Source organism: Mustela putorius, unplaced genomic scaffold (assembly GCF_011764305.1).
Source record: "Mustela putorius furo isolate JIRA1106 unplaced genomic scaffold, ASM1176430v1.1 tig00000997_pilon_pilon_pilon, whole genome shotgun sequence".
Classification (NCBI taxonomy): domain Eukaryota; kingdom Metazoa; phylum Chordata; class Mammalia; order Carnivora; family Mustelidae; genus Mustela; species Mustela putorius.
Window position 1 is genome coordinate 2,786,341 of NW_025421527.1, and position 12,481 is coordinate 2,798,821.

General features: G+C 46.1%; 2 long non-coding RNA genes across 3 annotated transcripts; one reads left to right on the forward strand and one right to left on the reverse strand.

Annotated features, from left to right (window-relative positions):
• Positions 1–3: 3 nt before the first annotated feature.
• Positions 4–8,708, forward strand: LOC101694304. 2 transcript variants are annotated; one of them, XR_006608541.1, is made up of 5 exons: positions 4–786; positions 1,459–1,640; positions 7,076–7,211; positions 8,232–8,362; positions 8,441–8,708. It is a non-coding gene; the product is annotated as an uncharacterized LOC101694304 (long non-coding RNA). The 2 variants fall into 2 exon arrangements; XR_006608540.1 differs by having other exon boundaries at positions 4–1,640.
• LOC123393733 lies at positions 8,192–9,563 on the reverse strand. Its single transcript, XR_006608542.1, has 2 exons — positions 9,222–9,563; positions 8,192–9,062 (listed from the first exon to the last, which is right to left on the reverse strand). It is a non-coding gene; the product is annotated as an uncharacterized LOC123393733 (long non-coding RNA).
• Between the last annotated feature and the right edge of the window lie 2,918 nt (positions 9,564–12,481).

Below are 12,481 nucleotides of genomic sequence, written 5' to 3' on the forward strand. Positions count from 1 at the left end.
ACATTATAACTTTTTTAACAGGCAGGCTTCGGTGTGGGTCAGAAGACACCAGAGCCCGTTCTGTGAGACTGAGACCGTGAAGGAAGAGTGAGTCACCAACCCAACTTCCTCTCCGCTCACATAGCAACCCGGGCAGGAGGAGACCGGGGGGGATTTTTCGTGGGTAAACAAGAGTGACTAACCGGCTCATATCGCAGCAATAACTGCTTTGATATTTCGCAGGGCTAGAAGCTTCTAGAAGAGTTGAGGGCTCAATAAAGACTGTTGTCTACAGTGTTTTTTTTCTGTATCTGACAACGGATTCCGTGTGGACAGTTGTCATCCTGAGACGTCGGATAAGAGGAGCCGTCAGCACGTGGGGCGCTGGTGACCTACCGTCTGACTTCCAAGGAGGAAGGGGCCGGGAAACGAAAGGGGTCCCAAAGACCAGGGCACGTGAAGGGAGAAGAAAACCGATTGAGTTCATTGGAACCAAGTTTGCGAAGGAGGAGTGTTGCCGTCTGGGTTTGAAAACCTTTGAATGTGCAGGAGTGAGTCAGGCGGAATCAGGGGGGTCTGGCTGGTGCCCAGAATATCGTTGGCGTGTTGTCAGGACTCTTGATGACAGACTTGGGTTCTGCGTACGTGGGCGCACTGGGTGCTCTTAATGATGAAGTTCTAGAACCTAGGTGAGGTTCGGTGGGCTGAGGTCTGGAGCCGATGATCAAGAAAGAATTCTTGAGAGCAAAATGGTGGTTTATTAAAGCTCGGGGAAGGACCGGTGGGCCGGAAGAGCTGCTGCCCCGGGTAGGGGTAGTGAGAGGTGGCGGTTGGGGGAAGGTGAGCGGAAGGGAGGCTTCAATGGAGCTTTCATACGCTAAAGAGGCCCTACCGGGTGCGGGGATACCGGCCTCGGGCTTGACGGTTGTTGTCTTTTGGCCGGCCATTAACATCCAGATCCTTGGGAGATTCCTGGTGGGCTGTCACAATCCTGCTATCAAGCGTCTTTGTTAGTGAGATTTAGGTTTAGAAGAGATTTAACTGTATTTACGTTCCCTTCTACTTCAGCCTCCTTCAGTTTTGTTTATGGTGGGGAGCACGACATTAGGGTTTGAGGAACTGAGTTATTTGCCTCTGGAAATTGTGCTATTGATAAGGTAACTTCTTTGTTTGTAGATCTCTAGGACATTTGTAAGCCAAGGGAGACTCAGGTCTTGCAGGACTGTGCTCTCAGCAAGTTAACTCTTTGTTTTTCTTTTAGGGCCGTCAGGGGTGCCTGAGGAATGTCACCTGTATTACCGAGGGGAGGAGGGGAGGGCAGCACGTGGAGAGGGGGTGCCAGGTGCCAGCCTTTGCTCCCTCATCATTAACAGGAGGAGTGGAGGGATGCTGGGGAGGTCAGAGGGCCCCAAACCAGAGGCCAGGAGGCAGAGGACAGGAATATCCATAATTCAGGATGTTTTCTTTTCCCTGTACTAGAAACTAACTTCCGTGGGGGTGATGCCGTCCATTGTTTCTCCAGTGAAAACACACAGGCTACTGGCCCAAAGGGAAGGCAGAACAAGACTCCTACATCCTTATGATGTAGGTTCACAATCTTCATAAAAGCTCTGGAAGCCGCAGCCAGCAAAGGATTCTTGAGACATCTTTGGAGCAAAAAGGTGATTTTTATTAAAGCACAGGGACCGGACCCCTGGGCAGAAAGAGCCCTGCGCTGGGGTTGTGAGGAATGGTGGATTATATACTAGGGAGTTGGGGGAGGTAAGGAAAAAGGGAGGCGTCCAAAAGGACTTTGAAATGTTCAAGACCCTCAGGATACTGGAGGCCTGGCTGTTGGCAAGCTAAAGCAGTTTTCCCGTCTAGCAAAGCAATCACGTGGGGATGGTTGGGAGTTTCCCAGTGGAAGCATTCTATCCTCTCCCGTCTCTAGTCCTTGTCTGCAGGCTACAGGTCAGGAAGAAATTTAACTTTGTTTACTTTTCCTTCTGCCTCAGTTTCCCACATCACTTGTGGAAGGGAGGGTGATGTTAGGGCTCTAGGAAATGGAGTTAAGGGTCTCTGAAACTTAGCCTATTGATGTGTAAATGAGTAAGACATCAGGAAGACGGAGGGAGCCTCCTGTCTTGCTAGACTGTGATCTCCATTAGTGAATCAGTTTCCCCCCCCTTCCCTGAGCTTTAGGGCAGCTGGGAGTGTCTGAGGAATGGCACACGTGTCCAAGGGTGGGGACATGTCACACATATCCAAAGGTGGGGCTGGGTGGTCGCGGGGTGTAGCTAGTGCTCTGTCCTCCGCTTGCTTTCTGCTCCCTCATCACGTCGGTGCACTTAGAAGGATAAAAGGCAAACCAAAGAGTGAAAAACAGATGCACCTTTGCCCTGACTCCTAGTCAGTGGTCCAGCAGTTGGTGACTTGGGTCATTCTAGAAATCCACGTTGATTTATCAGGCCCTCAACCCAGTGAAAGATCAGTGTTCCAGAATTTGCAAGGCTTCCTTGTAATGATACCAGCCCACTGGGAGATGGAAGAACTCTTAATATTGGGGGTGGGAATGTCTGGGAAATGTGCGTGACCTCCTGTCATCTCAAGTCCTCTTCCCAAGTGCTGACTGAGAAGACCCCTTAAAATCCTCAGGCAAGAGTCACCACCAGGTTGATGCCCTTTGTCTGTGTTGCTGACAGAGAGGTCTCCTAAGGGGAGGAGCTAGAGCAGGGAGAGGGCATCCGCACCGAGAAATAACGGGCAGGTCCTTAAATTCCGTCTTAGACCTGGGGCTCCAGATGAAGGTCTAGCGAGACCTGGGGCTCCAGATGAAGGTCTAGCGAGCTGGAGTTTCAGAGAAGAAAACTGGAGGGCGGGTGGCGGGCATCGGGCCGAGCACCGTCCAATCGGAACTCCCCACCTCTGGTACTTCAGGGCCCGAACAAAACCTGTTCCTGAGCCAACCAAGCTATTTACATGTTTACCAAGTTATCCGGCACAGGAATTAGTATCTTGTAAGAACCAACACTTGGCTGTATTAATTTTCGTTGTGTTTTGTGTCTATTTTACTGTTTGTTTGCTGTTTACTCCTTTGTTTTGTCTGTTTACCTCTGTTTCACAATATACAAAATCAGATTTGTGCATCGACTTCTGCTTATAGCTTTGTTACTTCTATATACTACTTCTCATTTGCTTTGCTCCTTTTTCCCCCTAATGTTGGAAGACGTCAATTTCTATCAATTAGATTAGTACTCTCTTCTTTTAAATTAAAACACTTGAAAAGTAATGTTTTTTTCTCTTAGCACTACTTTTGCCTGGCTCCCTAGGTCTTAAGGGGTGTGATTTTATCATCCCCGATCATCTTTGGCATTAAGTAATGGCTTATTATGAAATGTGCTACATGATCTCAAGCAAGTTGAAAATGTTCTAGATATTGTAATATTGATTTCTAATTTAGTCTTGTTGCGGTCATGAAATACGCTCTTAAGATTTCAGAGGTGAGTTTTAGTGAGACTCACTTTAAGTCCCTGCCTATGTCTTACTTTGGTGAGCAGAAAGGTGTTTTTCTTCTTGTTCTATCAGTTACTGTGTCAGAGTTTTTAAGTATCCATGATTGTTGATTTATCTTATACTGTATTAATGCTATTAAGTTTTGCTTTCTAATTGGAAGCTTTAATTAGATGCATTTTGTGAGTGGCTATAAATTTCTGATAAATTGGCCAAGGTAATTCTCAAGCTTCTCTTTTTGTCCTGTCTCTAACCTGCTTTCTCTGACTCATGTCAGAGCTTGGCTTAGCCTTAGTTAAAGTGGATTTGTGTAACTCCCACGCTGTTTTCCTGCTCCTGCTTATTTGTCATGACTCAAACTCAGACTCATGTCAGGGATTGGTCTGGGTTTTCTTGGGGTGTGTTTCATAACAGCCCCTGCTCTGGTGCTTGGGCCTTCTTCCCAGGATTCAGGCTCTTGGGTGTCAAGCTGGATGACAAGAGTTTCTGTCTCCGCTTCAGCCATCTGATATGTTCCCCAGCACTGTTTGCCGTCTTGTGCCTCGACTGCTTTTCAGCTTTATTGACATGTCACAGACACATAACGCTGTGTACCTTTAAGGCATATGTGTTGATTTGATACACTTACATGTTGCAAAAGGATTGACCTGAGCCTTATCTAATACCTCCTTCATATCACTTAATTGCCATCCTCGCTTGTGCTGAGAACATTCGAGGTTTGCTCCCTCAAATATGTGATCTGCGTTGTTGACTGCAATCATGATGCTGTGTATCACACCCCCAGAACCCGCTCAGTTTATACCTGCCAGTTTGAGACTTTGACCAATATCTCCTCATTTCTCTGCACCTACCCAGCTCCTGGTAAGCTACACTCTACGCTTTCAGTGAGTTCAGCTTTCTTTCTTTCTTTTTTTTTTTTTTGGATTCTACATAGAAGTGAGATCATCCAGCATTTGTCTTCCTCTGTCTGAATTATTTCGCTTAGCTTAATGCTTTCTAAATCCATCCATCCATGTGGTCACAGATAGCAAGATTTCCTTCTTCATGGCTGACTAATATTCTACTGTGCATAGACATCGCATTTTCTTTATCCATACACCACTGATGGACACGTACGTTGTTTCCATATTTTACCTATTGTGAATAATGCTCCAATAAACATGGAGGTGACGTATATCTCTTTGATATCCTGTAGTCCCCTTTGGATATATACCCAGAAGTCGGATTGCTGGGTCATATAGTAGTTCCATTTTCAGTTTTTTGAGGAACCTCTATCCTGTTTCTGACCATGGCTACACCAGTTTGCATTCTACTGACAGTGCACGAAGGTTCCCTTTTCTACAACTTTGCCAGCATGATTATCTCTCATATCTTTGATAATGGCCATTCTAACAGGCATGAGGGGACAGCTCATTGTATTCCCTGATGACTGATGTTGAGCATTTTCTCATGTACCTGTTGGTTATTAATATGTCTCCCTTGGAAAAATGTCTGTTTAGTTCAACTGCCCATCTTTGAATGGGCACATCTGGGGATGGAACTCAGTATTTCCCTGCAGCTGGAGATGGGGAAGCATCTTCAAAATATTGGCCTCTCTGTATAAAACAGCGATCGTGCTTCTTCCAGAGAAACCAGTGACACAAATGCTCCCCTTCAGAGAGCATAAGTGCAGAAAGGAGTTATTTTTTGCGGGGGGAGGAAACTGAATAAAACTTTCTCCAGGGCCCAGGATTCACTGATCTTCAGATAGGCTGTGGTATACACAGTGTACCGGGAACAGAAGAGAGAGGTGACTTGGAGCCCATCAAAATGAGAAACTTGAGTGCATCAAACTACGAGAGCAACAGAGTGAAAAGGAAACCTTTTCCTTTGGAAAGACAGAAACTGTTTGTGAATTGTGTATCTGCCTGTGAGGAATTAATGCAGAAACACCACTACTAATCAGTGAAACACAGATTGTAAGGACCTATTTTATATTTTTATTTTAGCCAGAGGCTTCCCCTGAGGTTCAACAATAACTTTGTGGTTTAACCCCTAGACTGTCCCTGCTCCCCTTCCCCCGGGGGGACTTAAAAACAAGTCCTGGAAACCAGCTCCAGGTGTGGAGGCCAAGAAAAGCAAGGCTGTACCCACCTCGGGTCTGGCCCTGACATAAGCACAGCCATCCTGGCAAAGCAAAGCCGGCACCTTGCGCTGTAAGAGTGGGTTAGCATCAGAATGGCCACCCTGAGGACCGGGAAGCCATTTGACTGAGCGTCCCTAACCAGCCCACAGGGTGCCCATAACTTGAGATAAGAGAAAGTAGCTAAAACCTAAGAAACAAGTTAACCATATACCACCACAGGGACCAAATGTTGAAGAAAAACAAATAGTTCACTTGCAGAGGTCACAATCCTGCTAGACCGGAGTCTCCCTTGGTTTGCAAATGTCCCGGTGATTTACAACAAAAAGGGCCATCTCTTGAATGGCCCAATTTCCAGAGACAGATGGCTCAGTTCCTCAAGGCCTAAGGTCGCCCTCCCCACCATAAAACTGAAGGAGGCTGAGGCAGAAGGAAATGTAAATAAAGTTAAATTTCTTCTAAACCTAAATCTCACTTAACCGCCAGGATGGCGCCAGGGTGACGCTGGGGTGGCAAAAGGTTAAACAAAGTTAAACTGTCAAAGGGGGGCACAAGAGATGTATGTAGCTGTGAAGAAGTGCCTTGAAAATGCTGTATAAACCCTTGGCTTGGAGTGCTCGGGGGCCTTGTTGAAACCTGCTGCGCTGGGCGGATACTTGGACCCCAGCGAGCTGGAAATAAACCCACTGTGTGACTTGCTTTGTCGAGAGTGTTCTCTGTCTAACTGAGGGTGGTCAACTCCATACCCTAACAAGGTGACCGACCTGGTTTAAAAATGGGCAAAGACTTTGAATAGACTTTTTTTCAAAAACGCTATACGAATGGACAATGATCCTAGGAGAAAATGGGCCCTAATACTTGATACTCATTGAATAGTCCTTATGGAAATGAAAGTCAACACAGTGAGCTACCACAACAGGCCCGCCAGGACCGCTGCTCCCAAACAGAAAACAGCAAGAACCATCAGGATTCAGACAAGTCACAACAACCCTTGTGCACTGTGGCTGGACATGTAGAACAAGGCAGCCATTATGCAGAGAATATGAAGCCTCGTAGAAATTAGAAATAGAATCATTGCGATCCAGGAATTCCAGTGCTAGGCTCAGAGCCACAAAGAAGTGAGAGCAGAATCCGAAAGGAACAGCGACAGACCTTGGATATCCCAGCAGCCTTCGCAGGAACCCAGACATTGGAGCAACGCAAGTGTCCGTGAACGGGTGAGTGGGTTAATAAAGCGCGGTGTGTGATGCAATGGAATATCAATAATTCCACCTTAAAAAGGAAGGAAATTCTCATTACGGTCAGTGCATTCCTCATCCCACCCCCAACCTCCCCCACGCCCTTCCCATCTCCCCTCTGACAACCACCACTTTGTTCTTTGTATCTAAGAGTCTCCTTTTTCTTGTACATCTGAAACTGCTGTACCACCGTATACTATGATACTTGAATGAAAATAAATAAATACATAAATGTGATCATTTATAGGAGAAAGGAAAAAAAAAAAAAAGAAAGAAAGGAAATTCTGGCACCTGATCAACCTGGATAAACTTTGAGGACATTATGCTCAGTGAAGTATGACAGTCACAAAAAGACGAATACTGTATGATTGCGGTTGTATGAGGTACGTAGAGCATTCCCATTCACAGAGACAGAAAGCAGTGTTTCTGGTGTTTGCTGGGAGCTGCGGGAGGGAGACTGGGGACCTTGCGGCTTGTCAGGGACAGAGTTTCCGTTTTGCAAGGTGCAAAGAGGTCTGGGAGTGGTCACACAACCCTATCAATGCCCTCCACACTACTGAGCAGTAGACTCAACAGTGGTGAAGATGGTGAATTTTATGTGAGATGCGTTTTTCCACAATGAAAATTAATCTCAGATTAATTTGCAATTAATTTGCAATTAATTAATTGCAAGTGGGCAGTGCAAAGAGCCACATGGACAACCCTTTGGCAACAGCTATTCAGTAGAAAAGAGAAAGTCTAAGAAGCGCTGGGGGCCCCGAGGGAAGTAAGTGAACATGTGCCTGCACCGGCAGTCTTACAAAAATACACCCCAGGCAGAACCACAGAGAAGAAAACAGAAAGTCTATCACATAGTAACAGGAGGTTAGGAGCCGGAGGCTATGAGAGTTTGCTTAAAGCATTTGTCTTTAAGGAGAAGAGACATAAAAAATTGTTAAAAGAAACTTGGTAAGAAGGGGGAAAAAGAAAGCAAACTGAAATGAACAAAGATGGTAGAATCAAATTAAAACATATTCACAGAATAGGTGCATAAACAGACCAAATTCCCCAGCTCAGAGACAAGGGTTTTCAATTTGGATTAAATACACATCCACCTATATGTCCGCGACCAAATCCACATAAAGCGTTAAGTTGCTTAACAAAAACTTAGAAAAAGTGATATTATTCAAAGCTTAACTTGAAGAAAGCCAGTTTAGTAGTGTAGCTTATAATAAGGTTTTAGGGAAAAAAAATGTCAGTACGGATGGAATTCACTACATATAGATGAAATATTCAATCCCCAAGAAAGCAAAAGTTTAATTATGTATTTATATAATAATAAAAATGTATATAATTTGTTATCATTTTACTCAATACAGAACCATACAGTAATTTTTTCTTTATTTTCACATGTGCACACGTAGTACATATACTTGCACAGATGGGCAAGCTATCTGTAAAATACACCACTGAAATCAAGAGAATGACAATGAGAAATGGACACACTCACCCTCAGAAGGGGTGGTTTCACCGTCTCCACTGCTGAAAGAACAAGGTAAAAAATAGTGAAGATTTAGGCTTAGATTCGATCAACACAAGTCACAAGCTTAAGAACCTTTATCTGAATTTACAGGATGTGGAATCCCAGGCTGGTAAACTCTTCGCAAGCACACATGGAATAGTAACAGAATGTTCTCCACGTGCCAGGCCACACAAAGTCAACGTGTACCCCCAAGCCGGGTCATGTGTTTAAAACTCTCTCTTCCTTACCCCTTGGCACCAGGGCAAGTTGTCTGTGACGCAGTGAAGGAGGAACCATCCAAAAAGGGTTGAGAATGCCTCTGTCCCTTGTAGTAGAATGAAACTCAAAACAAAATTAAACAGACTCGAGAAAAAGTAAAGAAGCTACATTTTGGTGCAACTGTGTTTGTGGAGGTGAGAGGTTGTCTCCTGAGGGGTACTCTAAAATTGGGCTAGCCCCTTAGTATTAATGCCCACAATACGGCGTTGTATCATGATTCCTGGATATTAGCTCATGATGATTTTCCCATGCTACTGTCTTGTCTTTTAGCCAGGCCCAACAGCAGTCACCAGATTTCCTTCTCAACCTCCAGGGGACAAAAACAAAGCTTTCCTCTAAATGCCCACTTATGCCAGCAGACGTGTGACAATTAATGTTACATTTCCACGAGTCCGAACGCATTTCCCGTTGCTCAGGCCCCAGGGTGGCAGAATGAAAGATGTCTGTTTGCCATCTAGAGAGGGAAGGACTAGAATCAGTTTTGACTTTTCCGAACACGGCTGATACATCCCTTTTCCTCCCAGACAATCCCATAATTCATTCTCCACGGTGATGGTGTAGTTGCCCACTGGGTACCCTGGGGCTTTCCTAGAGAGATTCGCACAGGTCTCACCTCCCCGGCTACGTCCTCCACTCGGATCCTCGGATATGCAGGTATCACCGTCTTGTCTGAATGGGAAAACAAAATAAAACAAAACAGAAAAGCTCTGCCAAGGCTACTTTACGAGGTTACAATCTCATGAAGGACAGAGCAGATGACGCTTTCTGAAACATAACAAGGAAAAATGTCAGTGGTGAGAGTCCCTCAAAGAGGTGGTCGTTGACATCCATCTCACACTGTGCTAACATTAAGGGGGAAAGAGGTATGTATTTAGGGAGCAATTTTGAGGCCCCACCTCTCAAACTTGTAGGTTTCTATTCAGCAGCCCGAGAGACTGAAGTTTCCTGTCTGTAAATAGTAATCTTGCACAAGAGAAACGAAAGTTAAGTAATCCCTCTTTGCTTTTTTTGACTTAAAAGTATCAGTGGCTCGGGCGCCTGGGCGGCTCAGGGGGTTAAGGCCTCTGCCTTCAGCTTGGGTCATGCTCCCAGGGTCCTGGGATCGAGCCCCACGTTGGGCTCTTTGCTCAGCAGGGAGCCTGCTTCCTCCTCTCTCTCTGCCTGCCTCTCTGCCTGCTTGTGATCTCTGTCAAATAAATAAATAAAATCTTAAAAAAAATACCAGTGGCTGAAGTGAGTTTGAACATTAGAATTTTCTTTTTCGGCTCACTTACAGGTCGGTCATTAGAAACCTATAGGCCCTTGAATGAAGCTCAGCATATCACATGGGAACGGTGTGCCCCCTAGCTACGTTCCCCTAGGCTCCTGTCCACGGACCAGCTGTGGCAGGAGAGCTTGGTAAAAGCTTCTCTTTTTGCTAGTGCCCAACGGGATCTTCTAGAATCGGGGTGGGCCTTCTGGGACACTGTTTTGGTTTAAACGGTTCCTAAGCGTTCACCCAGTTTTTAATAATTGGCAAACCTGAAGCTTCACAGAGATAGAAGTTCATTATAAATATACGTCCTGACTCAAATTTATGAAAGGGGCGGGACACTACTGCCTTTGGACTAGGCTGCATTACCCCAGTGATTAAACTCATGGTATGCGTGCTTTCTGCCCTAGCCAGTACAAATGGGTGATGGGCTTATTAAAGCCTCAGAAAGTCTGGAAGAGCACAGAGCTTCTGGAAAGTTAGGGGGCCCGACAGACCCTTTGCTCTGCAGTGCTTTCCAGAGTGGGTACACTCTGGAGTTCCATACCCCTGAGATGTCAAGTAAATGACAGCAGTCAGCCGACGGATTGTGGTAACCCACCATCTGGTCTGCTAGAAGGAGAAGGCTTTCCCAAAGCTAATGCAGGAGAATGTTCTGAGACCATCTACAGAAACGAAGGAAGCCCACTTGTCTTAATCCAAACCCACATCACACAGACATTTGGACCATTATTCAATGCTGCAGAGAAACAAGCTTCAAGCCATGAAGAGACATGGAGGTCCCTTAACTGCACATTATTAAGTAAGAGAAGCCAATCTGAAAAGACCGCAAATGGAGTAATTCCAACTATGCGGCATTCTGGAAAAGGCGAACGGGTGGCCACAGGAACAAGAGTGGTTGTCAGGGAGTAGGGGAGAAAGCGGTGGAAATCAGGGCTCCGAGGGCAGGGAAACTAGACAGGGTGACACCAAAAAGGACGCGTGCCATCACACCTTTGTGCAAACCCATGGAACGTGCAGCCCCCAGACAAAGCCCCACGCAGCTGCGGACCTTGGGTGGTAACGGTGCGTCAGTCAGTGTGGGCTCATCCGTGGTTGTGAACAGACCCTTTGGTACTGCATGTTGAGGGCAGGGGGAGCCGGGCACGTGTGGGGGCAGGAGGGAGAGGGAAGCCCTGTAATTTTTGCTCAGTTTTGTTGTGAATCTAAAAAGACCATAAAAAATAAAGTCTATTTAAAAAATGAAAAAGGGTGTGTTATGGTGCTTAAAGGCAGCGGAAGCAGTCTCTGCACCAGAACACACAGGAGGACCGAAGCTGGTAGAAAGCCCCGTGGGCAAAAGGATGAGTGACCCCATGTTGGGGGGGGTTCAGCAGCCGGGGCACTTCTAAAAGGGAAGAAGACAGGGACTTTCATTAACTAAACGTCTCCCTGTACCAGGCGTTGGTCAGGTTCCTTTCCCAGGTCCCCCGATTCCTGCCGGTAACTTGTGAAGGCTGGTTCGGCTCAGCTGAGAACTCCCTCCCTTCTAGACGGGATCTCTGGTGTGCTTTGCCCCTTGTCAGAAGGAGTTCAGATCCTTGAAGGGAACGGTCTGGCTCGGCGTCCTAAGTGACCACTTCTAATTAGTGCGGACGTGGTCACAGGGCTTCTGAAGGGACCTGGGGACTCCACAGACCTACAGCTTGATCGGGGTTATGCCCTTTCTTGAGCCTTTCCATGGACTGGGGTCATCGCTCTGGTTCTGTTTGGAATTAGGGGCGTCCCTGTAACGGATCACAACAGCCATCCGCAGAGGTAGATTTTATTCTTGAACCACTCACTCCGTGCCAGCAGAAATTAGCTCAATTCTTGCAGTCACCTGAGAAGTCGATACGATTCGCATTCTCAGTTCTGAAAACAGGGCAGGAAGGGCTTAGCTAAACTGCACTGCGTCCCCTAACTGCCGATTTGTGGAAGGGAATTCAGATGCCAGGTTTTCTGACTGATGCGCCAGCTCGCCGCTGACAGCCCTGGCGGCCAGGAGACACAGCGCCCTGTACGTGTGGATAGACAGACGCAGAGAAACGGATGTGCGGACAGGCAGGTGATCAGCACCCACTTTATTATTTTTTTTCTAGAAGGAAATGATCTTTTTTTTTTTTTTTCTTAAAAAGGAAATGAGAGTTTAAAAAAATAATCTGAAAGAACAATGTGGCAGCACCTTCCCTTGTTGGAACTCGGATGGTGTACGCCCCTCTTTGTGGGGGCTGGGCACACCGTGGTCTGTCGAGCTGTTCCTATTTCCTTCTCACTTCCTTCAGTCTCAAGAATTTTTCTTTTTCAAGGCATAAGTTAGTCTACTACTCTAGATCCTTGATGCTGTTTTCCTGAGTACCAGAATGAAAAATGCATTATTTATCATAGTTCAAAAAATTAGAGTTCAAAGAAATCATGGAATTCACAAAATCCAATCTCTGTATTTCAGTGCTACAAAAATAGGGGTCAGGGAAAGTGTTAGACTGACTCTGAGTCTGTTAGTTGGTGGCAGAGCCTAGATTCATACTCAGGCCTATTGGCCCCCAGCCCTGCACACCCACAGCTCCTCCCGTGAGCACAGGGAACAGATAGTGGCTCCGAGG